The sequence below is a fragment of the Pseudoliparis swirei genome, chromosome 21 (genome assembly GCF_029220125.1).
Source record: "Pseudoliparis swirei isolate HS2019 ecotype Mariana Trench chromosome 21, NWPU_hadal_v1, whole genome shotgun sequence".
Taxonomy (NCBI): Eukaryota; Metazoa; Chordata; class Actinopteri; order Perciformes; family Liparidae; genus Pseudoliparis; species Pseudoliparis swirei.
The window spans coordinates 9,752,921-9,770,755 of NC_079408.1; the positions used below are offsets into that span (position 1 = coordinate 9,752,921).

At 40.7% G+C, this 17,835-nt stretch overlaps 1 long non-coding RNA gene across 1 annotated transcript; it reads right to left on the reverse strand.

Annotated features, from left to right (window-relative positions):
* Positions 1-9,060: 9,060 nt before the first annotated feature.
* On the reverse strand, positions 9,061-10,330 carry LOC130211946 (uncharacterized). Its single transcript, XR_008835207.1, has 3 exons — positions 10,106-10,330; positions 9,170-9,293; positions 9,061-9,077 (listed from the first exon to the last, which is right to left on the reverse strand). It is a non-coding gene; the product is annotated as an uncharacterized LOC130211946 (long non-coding RNA).
* Between the last annotated feature and the right edge of the window lie 7,505 nt (positions 10,331-17,835).

Below are 17,835 nucleotides of genomic sequence, written 5' to 3' on the forward strand. Positions count from 1 at the left end.
AAAAACAGAGAATATTAGAATAGTATGTCAATATTTTTTTCTGGTTGTGTGCTGGAGCGTCATTTGACATGTTTTGGCCGATAACAGCTTAGCAGGAACAAAGATGGATGACATGAGATAGAATAGGTTCCCGCCACCAGCAGCCCAACCACCTCTTTATGGTCTGTCTTGCACATGTCCCTTTTGAAACATTTTATTGCCAAAAAAGAGTGAAACAAATATGTTATAGATGATGATTATGTCATGTTTTATATTTTGATCTCCCGTTTTGCCTCTCAAAAGTAAAAGACGCAACTTCCTCTCGGGACCAACATCTTTTTCGATTACTTGCAACAGTTATTCTATTTCGAGAGCAGCTCAAGCTGTGTGGGATCTCAAAGGCACCGACTGTGTGCGTATGTCAGGGGGATTTGATGGGAGAAAGAATGACGTTAAGAAAGTGGGAAGAAAAGTTGAAAGGTGGAAAACAAAGTCGGAGTTGGGAGGAGAAGTCTCCTGTGATTCTTTTCGGGTGATGGTTTCCCGGGACGACTGCCAGGTAAACGGTTGATAGAGAGGGAGATGGAGAGAATAAACAATGGGAATATTGTGAGCAATGGAGTAAAGCATATGGTCATGGAGTCCCCATGAAGCAGGCAGAGTCCCAGTGGACTGAACATGGACTTCTGCTCTCTGCTTATCAAATATTTTGACAGTTTAACCAACAAGATGTAGTCGATACACATCTGGGATTGCAGTTCAGCCTGATCACTTTGAAACTTCTGCGGATATCTCACACTAAGATATTATTAATTTGTAAAGGCCATAAGGTGACAATCTCTTCATTCTTTTTACAGCACATCATTTGACGCTGCATATTCAGTTTTTAACAATTTACTTAACTGCTTTGGATCGAGTAACCATCAACATTGTGATTGTCATTGCTCCATATTCAGGTGTGTGTTTGTTTTCAGTTTTCATCAATCAGGCTGCGATCTGATTTTGGCACCTGGCCTGATCAGTTGGTTCAACATGCTGCCGCCATCCCTGATAAATAAACCTGGGAGAACTATCCATCCCATCTGCCCCTACATATGTCATCTGATGTAACTCACTGGGATGGGAGCGTACACCTTACTGAGTCAGAATCAGCACACGCTTGTCTGCCAGATGGGTGTAATACATTCACTCAGATGCTAATGTATGAATCCTTTCATTAAAAGAGAATGCCAATTAATTTGGCAGCCCCAAATGGGCTGTTTAATCGAGGAACTGCATGGACCTGCTCAATAAAAAATAATTGAAATTCACTTTGTGTGCTTGGAAGATATCTATTTTTGGAGGTTTTACTGCTTTTGTTATGTTGTGTATGCACAGAGAATGCTTTTCCTTAAAGCCCTGTACGAATAGCATAGCTTTAACTGACAATCAATTTACTCATGATAAAGCCCAATAAAGCTTTAACAGGTATTTTAATACTCATTGTAAAACATTTAGATTATTTGCGAGAAGTTGCATTTGGACCTTTTTTAGAAATCTGAACCAAAGTCCTGTACTTGGATCGGTTGTGGTTATCCTTTGTAACAGCAGATGTTTTGTGTCGTTATAATTTAAGTGGATTAAAAATAATTTGTCGTCACTTGTAACTCGTGGGCATAAGTTATGCAAGATGTGGAAGATCAGGAAGAATGCAAACGAATACAAATATTGAGCTGTGTGGAATGCCCTTATAACCAAATCAGCTATTGTATACCTTAATATCTTAATTCTTTGAGAGAGCTTGATTTTCAGTTTTAGAAATGATGCGTCTTTACTGAGATCCTTCAGTCAAACAAATAATCAGAAATCTAAAAAGAAACAATTGGTCCATTATTTGAAATATGAGGAAATGTCTCTTCCTCGTCATTCATTTCTGTGTGAGTAAAAAATACCAACAACTAAACTGTAATATGTTACTTGTAATACCTGTAATATTTCAGTGTCATGGAATCTGCAAGAGGCGTATTAAAATATTCATCTGGAATGCATGAAAAATGTAAGCAGTATCGGACAGGGAAATACTATCAAGTCCTAAACCATGAAAGAAAAATGGAACATTTATTCAACCGTGCATAATATTCATATAATATCCTTGTCAGGACTATGAACATATCTCTTAGATTTTAATGACCTTACAGTGAGCTTAACATACGTAACATTCTCATCTACTTTGTTTTGTCACTATATACATATTTAAACATTGCCACGAAAGATATTTCTCTCATATTCTATTGCAGTTACTCAACTTTATAGGTTTCTCCTATACTATTAAAAATGTAGGGACTATCATTCGGTGCCTCCACATAAAGAGGGAGACTTAATATGAATATTCAAACCGCCCACATCATTATGGCCTCAGCCAGCGCATTGCTGTGGCAGGTTATGCCAGTTTACCGTTGTCATAAATGCCATAAACACTTAGGTCCTTGTGCATTTGGAGATCCCATTGCCAGCTAAGAATGCTTACACGTTATAAAGCCTGAATCATCGCATGCTAATGGAACTGTTGATTTGATGTATATTAGTTTTAAAGTTAAAATCTAATAACATTCCGGATGTTTTTTTGTACTTGCTGTCACTTTGAAAACTACAGTGTACAAACATTCACACCGAGATTCAAAGTCAGAGCAACTTTATTGTTAACTATTATAACATGATCTTAGTGTGATTATTTTTTAATTTTAGTTAGCTAACATCCTGTTATAGATAAATTCTGATATGTTCGTGCACTGCATTTGAATGAAATCCCCATTTTCCATTTCTCCTCCGGGGAAGGGGAGGACTCCATTATGTATGCCCTCACAAAAGAAACTTCTATTTTCCTCCAGACTTGCAATATGTCTTAAGCCACATCCTTATTTCTTTTCTGTTTGGGAAATGGGGATGATAAAAGTGCAGAGGAAATCCTTTCGTTTTTCATTATTTATTTTCACAATATGTGCTCATTACCTATTATCTACAACGCTGCCAGTTATTATTATATATTTTTTTTGAATAAACAGGAGATAACTGAAATCCCGCATCTCTTTCCACAACCTTGGCCCAGACCTGGAGCTTTAGATAATGAATGCAATTAAGGGCTTTCTGCATTAAACCTGCTGGTAAACAGTGAGTTTGAGTTTAGAGCTACACAGTGTTGGACTTATTGATGGCTTTTAGGGCAGAAAAAGAGGAGATATGAGACTGTATCCATAAAGGACAAGACAATTTGTCAGAAGAGAAATTGCACCCGTATACAGCAGTTAAAGAAAGTTTCAAGAAAAGGGAACTTATTATAAATGTAAAAGAGTAGGAAAATTAATGATATTTGTAATTGATTTAGATTTTAGGGGGACCCTAACATACTTTAAATGATTCCCCAATTTGTTGCACAGAAGTGAATTTGTACATCCAATAACTAATAATCTAGCAGATGCCTCGGCAGATTTTGGCGCTCTATTTAAATGCGACCATGTGTCTATCATTACTGTTCTTATACAATACTATACTGAAGCTCATGCTTTGGAAAAATGCAGATGTCAAAATAGACACCGATTTATCGCTACTTGTCCATATACATTTCCAAAAAAGGGCCTGTAAATATTTAAATCTAAACACGCAACACAACCTAAATGTTATTTTGTCGAGACCACGTTCATACCGTTATTGTCGCACAATAAGTCGATCCAAAAATCTTTTTTATGATGCACTGATGACCACACGCCTTCACACAGAGATGAGGATTGAATTTTTTAAAAAGGAGACATTTATTTAAGAATGCACATTAAGTTTAACATGCAACTGAACTATTCTTAAAATGACAATGGACGGCATCCCAGAAATTGTACACAGATCTCAGTTCGTAGGTGAGCCCCCATGTTGGAAAAAAGTCTCATCAAAATTTGATTTGGACTGTACTGAACTGTCAGAGTGAGAGCCCCCGAGCTGTTCTGTATCAAACACTGTGCAGCCACTGACGGGGCTCCACACCTCTTTCGTTTATGACAAGCCTCCTGTCTTCTTGACAGCAAATAACCTTACTCGTATGTGAACATTTTCAGAAGAAGACAAATAATGCAACAGCGAAGGCCTCAGGCTGGACAGACCAGGGCCCACCATCATATTTGGAGAGTTGGAGGAAAGTTTTTGGGACTGCAGTGCAGCTTTAGAAAGGTGCGTGAAGTCAATATGGTCGACATGTGACTGGAACGACACACTGTGAGGCCATTTTATCTGGCGTCTCCATAATCTGTTTTCATTTTCACTCGGTATACACTCAAGAGACCGAGTGCTTCTCAATCGCAGCATGTGGAAATATTGTGCTCCACCAATATCCAGCCGTAATGCCATATTGCTCAACCACGCACAGTAGATTTAGTCATGCTTCCTAGTTGGATCAATGTAGTGGTAAACATTGTATCCTCTGTCTTAACCCACTTTTTTTTTTGGCCTGCTCGCTTCCCAGGATAATTTACGCCATAACATATCCCTTAACTAATTACCTTCGCATTGAAAATGCCGGAAGGTTATGTTTTGATCGCCGTGTATTTATTTATTTGTATGCGTGTTATTCGCAAAACTCAAAAAGTATTGAACCGAATCACATGAAATTTGGTGGGATGATTGTTTATTATCCGGGGACCAGTTGATTAGATTTTGGGATCGATCGGGTCAAAGGTCAAGGTCAAGAACAGGTCAAAATCTTTCGCAGAACTCAAAAAGTATTGAACCGAATCGCATGAAATTTGGTGGGATGATTGTTTATTATCCGGGGACCAGTTGATTAGATTTTGGGATCGATCGGGTCAAAGGTCAAGGTCAAAGGTCATGAACAGGTCAAATCTTCTTGAATCACATGGAATTTGGTGGGATGATTGGTTATTATCCGGGGACCATTTGATTAGATTTTTGGATCAATCGGTTCAAAGGTCAAGGTCATGGAAAGGTCAAAATCTTTTTTTTACCATAGCACGATACATTTTTGTCCAATTGGCATACAACTAATGCCCAAATGTTCATAATTCAATGCCCAATCTTGTGATATGCGAAGGTATGCGCTCTACCGAGTGCCCGTTCTAGTTAACTTGTGTTTCTTTACTGGAGACCGTTCCGTGATGAATAGTCAATCTCAAGTGTTAAATACACCAAGGGGTGATCCACACTTCAAATCAGTCTTATTTAAACCCTAGAACACTTTTTACCCATGCCATGCGTGAGTCATTGTGTAGCTTCAGGCTGCTCACTGATGTCATCGAAGGTAGGCGTGTCTTCCCGTTTCAATCCCTGATTTTTTCAACACGCGTGTGACCGATGGAGGGTACAACATTTTCGGGTAGATATTAACCTCACAGGGAGACGGTGCCTTCACCGGACAAGGCTCACGTGTCCCAGGAGAAGGTGGACTGAAGAACAAGTTCATAGCTCTATTATTTATTTTCTTTCATGTTGCATTAAAGATTCCCTAATTTGTCACCCGATTTTTTGCCTTTTTATAGGGTACCCCCATGATACCTGTTTTTTGTTTTTGAGAAGTTCTATCGGATAGAAATAAAAGAAGAGTATTTCAGGTTGCCTTCTATAGTTGTATTTTAATGTATTTGTCACGACTGTCGCAGCGAGAGAGAGAGAGGACCCAAATGCCGACATTAACTTCCAAACCAATATTTAATTCTGAATTCCAACTCGACAGGTAACACAGGACGACAAACACACTGGGGAACTAGAATGGGCACTCGGTAGAGCGCATACCTTCGCATATCACAAGATTGGGCATTGAATTATGAACATTTTGGCATTAGTTGCATGCCAATTGGACAAATGTATCGTGCTATGGTAAAAAAAAAAGATGTTGACCTTTCCATGACCTTGACCTTGACCCGATTGATTCCAAAATCTAATCAAATGGTCCCCGGATAATAACCAATCATCCCACCAAATTTCATGCGATTCAAGAAGATTTTGACCTGTTCATGACCTTTGACCCGATCGATTCCAAAATCTAATCAACTGGTCCCCGGATAATAACCAATCATCCCACCAAATTTCATGCGATTCGGTTCAATACTTTTTGAGTTTTGCGAATAACACGCATACAAATAAATAAATAAATAAATACACGGCGATCAAAACATAACCTTCCGCATTTTCAATGCGAAGGTAATGCTCGATGGTGTTTTGAGCCCTCACCGGCACCTTCCAGGCAGCCGCTGCCTGGAAGGTGCCGGAAGGTGGTCCCGCCCCCCAAAACTCTGATCCAATCAATGCGCTACCCCCCACTTGGATCGGAGCGCATATTCAAACCCACTTGGAGCGCATTTGGAGCGCATTGCATATTCAAACCCACTTGGAGCGCATTTGGAGCGCATTAACCCACTTGGTTCAACAATTTCAAAGGTACGTAGCTAATATATTTATATTTTTTGGGCCGGCTAATGTTGTGGTAATGTTATTTCAACCTGCTAGCTAGCAGATAGATTATGCTAATCTTAGCTGTGGTAATGTCATTTCTACCTGCTAGCGAGCTAAATCTGGTTAAAACATTAGGTAACAAAGTAAGATTAATTACTGTAGATTAATCACTGTATTTTAGTGATTGTTAATGGTTAGTGGTAATCTTTCAAATGATGCCTGTGAGGCACTTGACGTTGAGACTGGTTGACTTCCAGGCTGCTTTGGAATAAGGATACCTCTGAGGCAGCCACCAGTTTTTGGATAACTCTGAGGCATCATAGGTCGTGTTGACTGCCAGGCTGCCTAGTCGTTGGTATACAGGTTAACTCACAGGCATCCAGTTGGTTTTAGATACCTGTAAGGCATCTAGACGGACATTAAGAGGGCCTGACTCCCAGGCTGCTTACTAACACTGGTTAGCTCTCAGGCAGCCAATTAGCTTTGGATGCCTTTGAGGCACCTGACGTTGAGACTGGTTGACTGTAGACTGATATCCCTTAGTTAAATTGTCCTCATGCCTCCTCATACAGATAGGCCTATTGAATAAATCTGCCAGATTATTTTTAACATTGCATATGCCTAACATTATGTGATAATACTAATCACACTCATATTGCCTTTCTCTTTCAGTTTATGAAGAAATGGCACCCAGGAAGGGTAAGGTTCAACCTAGACCTACTTTAATGACTAAAAAAAGTCTCTTTCACACACTGACATTTAACAATGACTTCAATAATTCCCCCAAAAATACTTATTATTTCCTTGCAATGTCTTTATACAGTAGGACGGAAGCGGAAGGCCCTGCAGGTGTCAAAAGGTGGTAAGTTATTCTTTATCTTGCCATCTGGACTCGAGTACTACAACACTAGTTCATCTCCTCATAAAGCAAATTTGGTTACTTCTTGTGACTTTATAGGACCATCTGCAAAGATCGCAATTTTCCACCAGTCACCACTGGTTGGTGGAGCCTCCGCCCCAGCCCCAACCCCATCTAGCCCTGCTGCTCCATCCACCCTTCCTGCCCCATCCGGCCCTGCTGCTCCACCATCCGTGACTGCGCCATCCCAGCCGGCATGTCAGAAGGTCCACAGCCTTTTGAGGACATGCTCGGGCATCGAGCAAAGGTGAAGTGCACAGCTAGGCATAGGTTTCTTCAAGACAGGTTTATATTTTAGTGGTAGTGTGGTAGTAACAGTGCTGAGACCATCTGTGATGGGATCTGGGAAAACCAGTCACATGGTGAAATTTGACCTTTTGGAAGCTGACTTCAAGCTTGTTTCAAATATTTTTCATTATTTGTCTGTTTCAAATGTTATGATTGCCCAAAGTCAGCTGATCAGTTAGATTTCATGGAATAGAATTTTGACAAAAACAACTTTAAAGAGAGGGGTTCTAAATAGACTGGCTGGTTGAATAAAGCACATTTTAACACATTCAATTAATGAAAAACAAGTAGATATGTTTAGGGATGATAGACAACATGTTATAGAATAATAATTGAATCAAAACCCAATTTCACCAAAATACTGAGTTTCGACCTACTAGTATTTTCACTCTAATCTCAAATGTCCCTTTTCACCATGTGACTGGTTTCCCAGAGCCCATCACAGTTTTGGGTTATAGGAACATCTGTTGGGATGGCAGTCAAGACAGAAGGGCTATGTACAGACATTACATGTGTACAATACTGTACTGTATGTAAAGAAGATGAAATCATAATATTGTTACGAATAATATTGTTGAAACATTGAAACCTTCTTTGAGTGTGACTCAGAAATTATTTTTACAAAGATACCAGATAACGGTGGAGGAGATCAGGAGGAGGACTGCTCCACCTGATTGCAAACTATTCAAAGACAGACCACAACAAGCGGCAGATACAAACTGTCCATCACGACGGGGCATTTAAGCGCAGGCGAAGACAGCGAACCCGTAAGTAGTCTTTCCCCAGTTTTCCGACCTGTCCCACACTGCCCCAATAAAATATTTAGATAATATTTATAGTGTATTAAATTCTGCCATCCTTAGTGCTTAGTAAACTAAGCTGTTTGCGTGTGAAATTTTGTTTTTACCATTTTACTGTGTGTATGAGGGTTGTACTTGGCCTTTATTTTCAATAAAGAATATGTCACACCCCATCAGTCATGTCTCTCCTCCATCATGTGTGTGTCCTCTGACGATACATTTTTAAAATAATTAATGTAAGTTGGGGTTTCATTAACTTGTAACACTCTACTGGAATAAACCCTTATGTGAAGCTGTAGAAATTAGTGTTGACATATTGTGTCACCATGACTATTTGCCTTAATCCACATGCCTAATATGTCGGATCTGTAATTTACACCATGCGATTTCAGGCCCAGCTAGCTAAATTATCAGACTAGTTAAATCAAGATGCCAAGTTCAATACACTTCCAATTCACGACACATACACAGTGATGTAGAACATGAAGATATTTAATTAATGAACACAACAAACAACAAATTGCTAATTGTTAATATTTTCAATGTGTGTCAACACACTTTTAAAATATCCACCACCACCTCTACCATTCCTGGCCCCAAGGTGTCGTGAGGAGGTCAAATTGATCATTTGACCTCACCTGGTTGGCGAGTGCTGGAGCTGTTGTCTGGAGGAAAAGATAAAACATAAATTCAGGATAAATAATGTCTATTAAACCTGTCAGAGCCCATATATAGGATGTGGAATATTGCAAATTACTTGAACTCCGTGGCTCTCCCTGTGGCCACAGTGGGGTCTGATGCCGGCAGCATGGCCACTTCTTTAAATTCGATGCTCCTGGCAGCCAGAGCACCGACGGAGGAGCACAGGTCCTTGGCTTCGCCTTAACAAAATGGGAAAGACATATCATGACACGAACACAGTATTAAATTCAGATTTGATGCACATACCAATGTGACAATGAAACACTTATTGACACTGGGGTGTAATAGTTTGGAGCTGGCTTTCTGAAGTTCTTTATTGATATAAAGTAGTCTTTAAAGTCTTTAAAGTAGTTCTTTATTGATATAAAGTAGTCAACACTACCTATGATGCCTCAGAGTTATCCAAAAACTGGTGGCTGCCTCAGAGGTATCCTTATTCCAAAGCAGCCTGGAAGTCAACCAGTCTCAACGTCAGGTGCCTCAAAGGCATCCAAAGCTAATTGGCTGCCTGAGAGCTAACCAGTGTTAGTAAGCAGCCTGGGAGTCAGCCCCTCTTAATGTCCATCTAGATGCCTTACAGGTATCTAAAACCAACTGGATGCCTGTGAGTTAACCTGTATACCAACGACTAGGCAGCCTGGCAGTCAACACTACCTATGATGCCTCAGAGTTATCCAAAACTGGTGGCTGCCTCAGAGGTATCCTTATTCCAAAGCAGCCTGGAAGTCAACCAGTCTCAACGTCAAGTGCCTCACAGGCATCATTTGAAAGATTACCACTAACCATTAACAATCACTAAAATACAGTGATTAATCTACAGTAATTAATCTTACTTTGTTACCTAATGTTTTAACCAGATTTAGCTCGCTAGCAGGTAGAAATGACATTACCACAGCTAAGATTAGCATAATCTATCTGCTAGCTAGCAGGTTGAAATAACATTACCACAACATTAGCCGGCCCAAAAAATATAAATATATTAGCTACGTACCTTTGAAATTGTTGAACCAAGTGGGTTAATGCGCTCCAAATGCGCTCCAAGTGGGTTTGAATATGCAATGCGCTCCAAATGCGCTCCAAGTGGGTTTGAATATGCGCTCCGCTCCAAGTGGGGGGTAGCGCATTGATTGGATCAGAGTTTTGGGGGGCGGGACCACCTTCCGGCACCTTCCAGGCAGCGGCTGCCTGGAAGGTGCCGGTGAGGGCTCAAAACACCATCGAGCGAAGGTAATCAAAACATAACCTTCCGCATTTTCAATGCGAAGGTAATGAGACGAACAGGGTTTAAATACACAGGCAGGCGGAGGTGATTGGACAACGGGGAACGAGACACAGGTGGACACAAAGAGGGCGGGGCCAGCAATCACACAGAAGGAAACAATCAGGACCAGGGCAGACAATCACAGGGAGACAGATGACACAAGGACTTCAAAATAAGACTCAAAACGAGACAGAAACTCCGGGTCATGACAGTATTTAGAAGTATTTTTTAGGTACATTATATCGGGTAAGATATACCCAATGTTAGTGACGGTGTTTTATAACATTATTTTTTTGGGTTAAAAAGGGCCAGTAGTGTCTCAGAATGCACACATGCAGCACTTCTCATTTACAGACACTTGGCCATAGAGCAAGTTAAAAGAACTGCTCTATAACCCAAGCCACGTCAGGAAGGTAGTGGGTAGGCATTAGTATGACATTAGATTATGACTCGAATCCGAAGCCTCCCCCGAAATAAGAATTATAGAACCCAGGCTGCCAGCAGTCAGACCTTATTAAAATAAGAGGTTGTAGCTATGAATTCCAGGTGTCTAATGGGGGAGCTGACAGGTGTATCAGCGGAGCTGTCCTGAATCAGGGCACAGTTTGCTCTGGAGCTTACTACCTGCTGAAAGCCATTTGGCAGCAAGACCATTTTTAACCAGCCTCTTAAAAACAGTGCAAGAAATTGACAATCCACTCTTGCCGTTATGTTTTTTTCAACATCGAAAACCTTGATGTTCACAATCAGGGTTACTGCTACCCGACGTCTTTTATTTCATGTAACAATTCAATGTTTTGCATTCAAAGAGTATGTCTGAAGGCAAAACCGTAGATATTGTTTCACGCGTTATTCATCCTCGTCAATTTATCTGGCACTCACATTTCCAACAATGCAACTCCATTGCTGACTGTTTGGTTGGAGATGCAGTTGGGTTATGTGAGGAGTGGCTCACGTGGCCCGAGACACGAGCCTTAAGAAGAGCCGAGGAGTGGGCTGCACAAGTCTACTAAGTTCTCTTCTTTATACCTCTTTTCTCTCTTTCTTCATTTTTACACCTGTAGTCATCACTTGAGGCAGTTTACCAGATTGTACACAGCTCTCTCTGCAGCCAGATAAGACTGACATATGATGTTTTTAAGCTAACCTCCTTGTGAAAGATTACGACAGACAACAGTTGTAAACTGTGGTGAAAAGTAGCATTAGCATGTAATTGGTAAACTACATGATGGAACAAATAATCTGTTAAAAGGGCATCCGTGCTCAAAATCCAAACTCTCAGAATATTCTCTGCATTGGAGCCAATGCTGGAGATGATCAGTACACCCCCCCCCCACCCCCCAAAAAGTGCCTATGAATACAATGCTCTCAAATATCTCTGAACAGTCTAAAAGTATATGCATGCAAGTACACGTCAGATTATTTGCCAGAGGGCAGACTAAGGAGGATCCGCAGGTGGGCAAAAAAAAAAATCATATTATTGACCAAGAAAGAACAATCAAATTAAAGCAAATGACACCTTTTCAGAAAGCCGGTGAGGGGTCCGTCAGCCTGATGGAATCCTCATTTCTCTGGACCATTTGGCTGCAAGTTGCGGTCCTCTCTCCCTCGCTCTGCCTTAATGGCCATGCTGACACTGACATGATACTCCACATAAAAGGAGCCAAGAGGAGCAAGACGGGGTGCGAAAAACCTCCGTTAAGATCCGAAGGTGTGTCGTCACGGTTGCCCATTATGGACTTTATTTTTGGTCTTATGACGTTAATACAATTTTGTTTTGAAATGCTCAGTGCATGTTGCTGTACAGGTGTTTTTTATTTTGTATTTCTTTTTATATATATATATATATAAAGGTTTTTCATGTCCAAACAATTTAGGCTCTAGAAATTGCCCTGGTGATTATGAATATTATTCATATGAGCATCTTTTTTTAAACAATTTAAAGAAAAATGTCTGCCTTTCCAAAAAATTGTATGGGCTTACAGAGCCCTGTGTTATTAGAGGTTTTACAATCATCTAGGGGCCAGCATATTTAGCCTTTTTTTCTTTTTGATATTATTTAGAATATTAATATTTAGAACATGGAGTAATGGTGCACTTAATGCTCTTGTGGCCAACATGAGTCATACAAGAACTCCAAAAACACTCATACATACAACTCACATGATACAACTTATTTCCCACCACTTCTGAAGTCATGGACTTGTCAAAGTCAAAGTCAAAGTCAGTTTTATTTGTCAATTTTCCATATGTGCAAACATACAGAAGATCGAAATTGCGTTTCTCTTCTGTCCAACATAAAGTGAATTGTGCAACATATAGACAACATAGAGTGCAAAAATAGTAAAAAACTTGTGAACATATAGACAACATAAAGTGCATAGACAACATAAAGTGCAAAAATAGTAAGAAACATGTAAACATATAGACAACATAAATTGTGCTAGCAGCATTCAGACATGTGAGTCTGAAAGAGGACGGAGTGGGAGGATGGGGAGAGAGTTCAGCTTCCTGACAGCCTGGTGGATGAAGCTGTCAGGAAGCTGTTACTTTGCCCTCAGGGTTCCATATACATTTCTTTGCAGAAGTGCATATTTTATGCTCATACATCGTGTTTGCATAAAAACGAGTAGGTGTGTGTGTGTTTCCAAGTGGTCTAGCCGCACGCCAATCTCTCCACTTCATCCCCTCGGCCTTCTTCCGTCGGCACAACTTCTGCAAGCTAATTACAGCCGTCAATCATTGTTGTCTCCCCACAGTTTGTTTTACCCAGCAGCCCCTTTGTGCCCTTGCCCGCTGCCGCCCACGCTGCTTACAGCCAGATTAGCTACAGCCAGGCGCAACGAGCTGCAGATGAGAGACGGAATGAAAAGAAGAAGAGGGGATTCAAGGGCTATTGATGGTCTCACGGCTCGCTTTGATGGGGGTGGCTGCAGCTCCAGTTTGGAGCACTGGTGATATACTGTTGAGCTGGACTATATTCAAAATGAAAGGTACACAGGGCATTAACTATACACAGAGTAGTTATACATTATGATACATTTTATTTAGATATTTCCGAAACTTTTTCTTCCCTCGTGTTACGCTCCCACAGATCAATATTTCTTATTTAAAATGTGAGATCAAGTTAGGAAAATACATGATTCAACATTCATTAAACACGTTGATTGCGCAACCCAGGCATCAGAGTGTGTTTATGACAAGCTTCTGCAGGTTTGAGACGATACTTGCCTCCCTCTTACCCGCACTCTGCTCTTCTGGATATTAGTACGTGTTCTATACCTATAGGGGGCAGTGTTGTCTTTCCTTGTCTCAAGCCACAACTACTAGTGCAGTATTACAGAGGGATGTGTCTGGATGTCATGTCCATTTTACTATCTTTGTTGCACCTCTGCGTGAGTTGTTACTGTTTTTAGTGGCAATACCAAAAAAAAGTCACAGATAAAAACAAAAGAGACCTCTAAGGGAAAACAGGAACTTGCAGGTTGGGAATAAGAAAAGGGACATGAGCATACAAAAGTTTCAGAAAGTCTAAAAATACAATTGCGCTTTGTCTACATGTCCTTTGAGCGATGAATCGCTTCAGTACTAACTCGCCCAAAAGAGAGCAGAGGAAGGTCCAAGAACGGTGCCGCCATCTTTTATCGCAGCAACAACCATTATGACTGCTGGAACAGAAATGATCTGAAAACAGCGGCAGCTTGCTATCTGCGCCCTGCAGTGGCTCCACTGTGGATACCATTACATGATAAACACCTTTCACTCTCGGAGCCGAGTGCAGTGCAGCACTCGTGGTCCAGGAAAGTTGGATTTAGAAATGGCGACGGTAAACTTGTTGGACTGATTCTCGAACTCACTCAAATGTGAACTTCAATTTGTTTGTGATCATGAAATACACACTAATACCACACTTATTATATTCCACACTTCTTTTCCCAACTGCAAGCAGTCGATTAATTTGCTCCTCAAAGCCGAACACCAGTGGATCATTTTACTGGTATTGGCCTGTAATGATTGAATCACACCGCTCTGGTGAGACAACATATAACATCCCCTGGATTATTAGCGTGAAAGTTACTCCACTTCACATTTGGCTTTTACATGACCATACATATCTCATTAATCCCTGAGGGAGGCCATCTTTTAAGTGTGATTGGTTCTTCAACTCTGCCCACCAAGAGACCATTTTACTATTCAGACTGGCGAGCTCCCAGCAGGCCCAAGACCTTTTGTGAATGAACAAAGGCAAATGTCAGTGATGTGTTGCATACCTGCTGGGCAAACAACTTCCACCATCAGCAATTCTAGTTGGCTCTACTTGTACCTGCTGTGAAATTAACTATGCATTCAATTTCTATCAGACAAGAAAATGAGCCCCGCTGTCCGTGTGTTTTGAGTGCAGAACATTTGCAGAGGTGTTCAAATAAGCAAACTATGCAATTTGAAGGAGTATTTGCATTTCTGCAAAAGTATAATATTCATTCTGGGGTTGATGAACGCAATACATCAGAGTCAACCGTGTGGAAGAAGGGTGGATAGCAGCGAATGCACAATGTTGATTTTGTCGTGCATTATCAAATTCTCGTGTGGAAATTGTCATTCACAACCACCCTCTACTTAACCTGCCCCGGGGAGCATCAAGCTTTTTAATCCTGGCTTGCTTTGCCTACTGCCTTATGAATCACGTCTCTTGCACTCTTTCTGGCTCAAAGCCTTTTTACGTACCGATGATGTCACCGCACTGCAGATATTCCTACACATCTTTTTTCAGAGACTTGTCATCTGGACCGCACGGCACGTAAAGGGAAGCTTTTGTTAAAGGGATGCTTCGCCCTATAAACCTCACCCCTCGTCGGGCAGACAAGTAATCCGAGCTGATTCGTATGTCATCAGTACGGTCGAAGCCGAAAGGAAAGGGGAATCAAAATTTATTGTAAATTTCTGTTAAAACGATTACAGAATATATTTAAGTAAAAAAGGCAGTCTGTTTTCGTTGTATTTTATCATTTCAAAATCATTTATTATCCCAAATAAATGCTTTGGCCTCTCTCCGTCTAATCTTTTCACCTACCGGTAGTATTTTAGTGATGTTTCAGATTTTGTTACACTTGTGTTCATGATAATAATCTTACATAATACCTAAACGCACTGCGCCTGTTTTCGACGACCTCCAGTACAGGCAGGTAGGCAAACACCACCAGAGGTGTCTCGTTGCCAGCCTCGTGTCACACTCGTATGGATCTGCAGGCTTATGCAGGAGCAAGGTTAAGCTCTCATAGGTTAAATGTTGGTTTTACCCAGATGAACCGTGAAGAAGCTCAGACACGGGCTGTGTTCCGTTGCAGAAAGTTAAATTCTTTGGGAGAGTGTTTGTTCTTGAGCTTTTTTTTTTTTACATCTCTCTCTCTCCTTCCTCTGTCTTTGTCTCGTGTTTCTTTTCCTGTCTGTCCCTCTTGCAGGCTCTAGTGAACACAAACAGCTTTTGCCAAGGGATTTGTGGATGTGTATGAATCGAGACTGAGACTTGGGAGCACTGGGCGTGCCTTTTGTTAATAGCTGGGTCTCCCTGGGGCTGTTAGCGATGAGAGGAGAATGAAAATGTTAATGTTTGTGGAGCTGCCGTGGCTTCTCAAAGACCTCTTCAATTTACTAACGTACCCCACAACAGTCCATGGGAGGAAGAATGAATTGCTTTAGCGCTTGAATACCTACATTTCATCACGCATTAAACTCATTAGAGTGCAAAACTAAGTTTCATCAACAGAATTTATACTTGTCGGGTATCCCAAACTTTTTGACTTGTTATGACTAAAATAGTAACGTAACTATTGGTTGTAGTAGAATAGTAACTGAGTATATATATACATATTTTGTCTTCATTTCTCGTATAGAGATATAAGTTTACAATGTGATTTACTCCAAGGACTGTTTTGTGAGTGCAGATACTCCTTTTCAGCAATGCCATTTCACACTCAGTTAACCACAAGGGGGCGGTAGTCTAAGAGCCAGGGGAGCACATTTCCAGCGCTATCTTTTTCACTAAGTTATCCGCAGTGGTCAATTGTCCGGTTTTCTTTACGTGTCTTTAGCTGCAGCCATAATTTCACTATTTGTGCATGGTGTAATAAACATTTTACAAAGCAGGCCTGGGGAGATATGCGAGCAGCGTTGAGTTTCTCTAATATTTAGTACTTGTTGTAAATAAAGAATTCCCATCAGAAATATATTATTACCTTTGAGCACCATAGAGTTTGTGTATGTGTGTGCGTGTGTGTGGTGAACATTATCCTGATAACCATAGTAGGATGCCAAAAACCACAAATCAGTATACGGCCAAAACTGACAGTTGTTTTCTCAGGGATTCACTGGTGCTACATCCTTATATCTTTTTTTTCTGGCAGAGTTGGTTGTGAACTTACCTTTAGGTTTATTTTTAAAATTCATGCAATTCGGGGGACCAACAAAGGGGAGACGCTGTGATGCGGTTCAGTTTGAAGAAACTGGAGGTCTCCATGTGGTTCCAGAAGCAGACGCGAACAACTAGATTATCTCAGTATTTTTTGCTGAATGGAACAAATGGAAAAACAGAGAGAATAGTTGATGGAGAATGTTATGGACTGAGGTCACCCACATGGGTCCTTTCCAAAGGCCACGACTCCTTCACTGAATCCTTTCTGTGAATAATCCCAGGCCTAAATTGGAGTCAAAATGTCAAGGTTTCAACCACAATGTTGTTGCGTATGAATCATCTCTCCCAAAACAAAAGCCAGGAAACAAAAACAACCTGTACTTGGAAACGACGACAACATGTGGTCTGTGACATCCAATTGATATTTTCTGGATACCTCCTTCTTCCAAGTGTCTAGTACTTCCAAACACTTTAGTTTATACCCAATAGCAAAGGTGTTCTGTGGTTCCTATGAACTCCCCTTTTTTTAAAGCAGGTATCAAAGGCCGTTCATATTGGTTTGGCAGAAATTTGACAAAGTATTTCAGAAAATATCCATCTTGACAGTCCATAGATCATAGAGGGAGGGAACACTTCTGCACGTGTTCACCTGAGTGAGTGGCAGTGTCACGAAAGGACATTTTCCGTGCTCCCTTTTCTCTTCACCTCAATTTATTGTTGGACCGGCTTTTCTAGCAGCCAGCATCCTGAAAGTTTGTCCTGTGGGATTTTTAAGCATTCTTTGAAGTTTAGTCATTTAAATGTTTTCCCGACCACCAAACTCCTGTTGCTTCTCTGTGTAGAGACAGTTTATTATATTTGTACAAGCAGAGTCAAGATTTGTCACAAGAATCTACCTTCCTGCCAAGGTTCACGGAGAAGGAAAACTTCTTAAATCACCAGTTATGGATTTTGGATCGAGTTGTTCATGTAGAGTAGACTAATGTAGTTGGACGGATTTTTGCCAGATTTATTCTCCTGTGGCTGTACCTCCCGTGCACACACGACATAC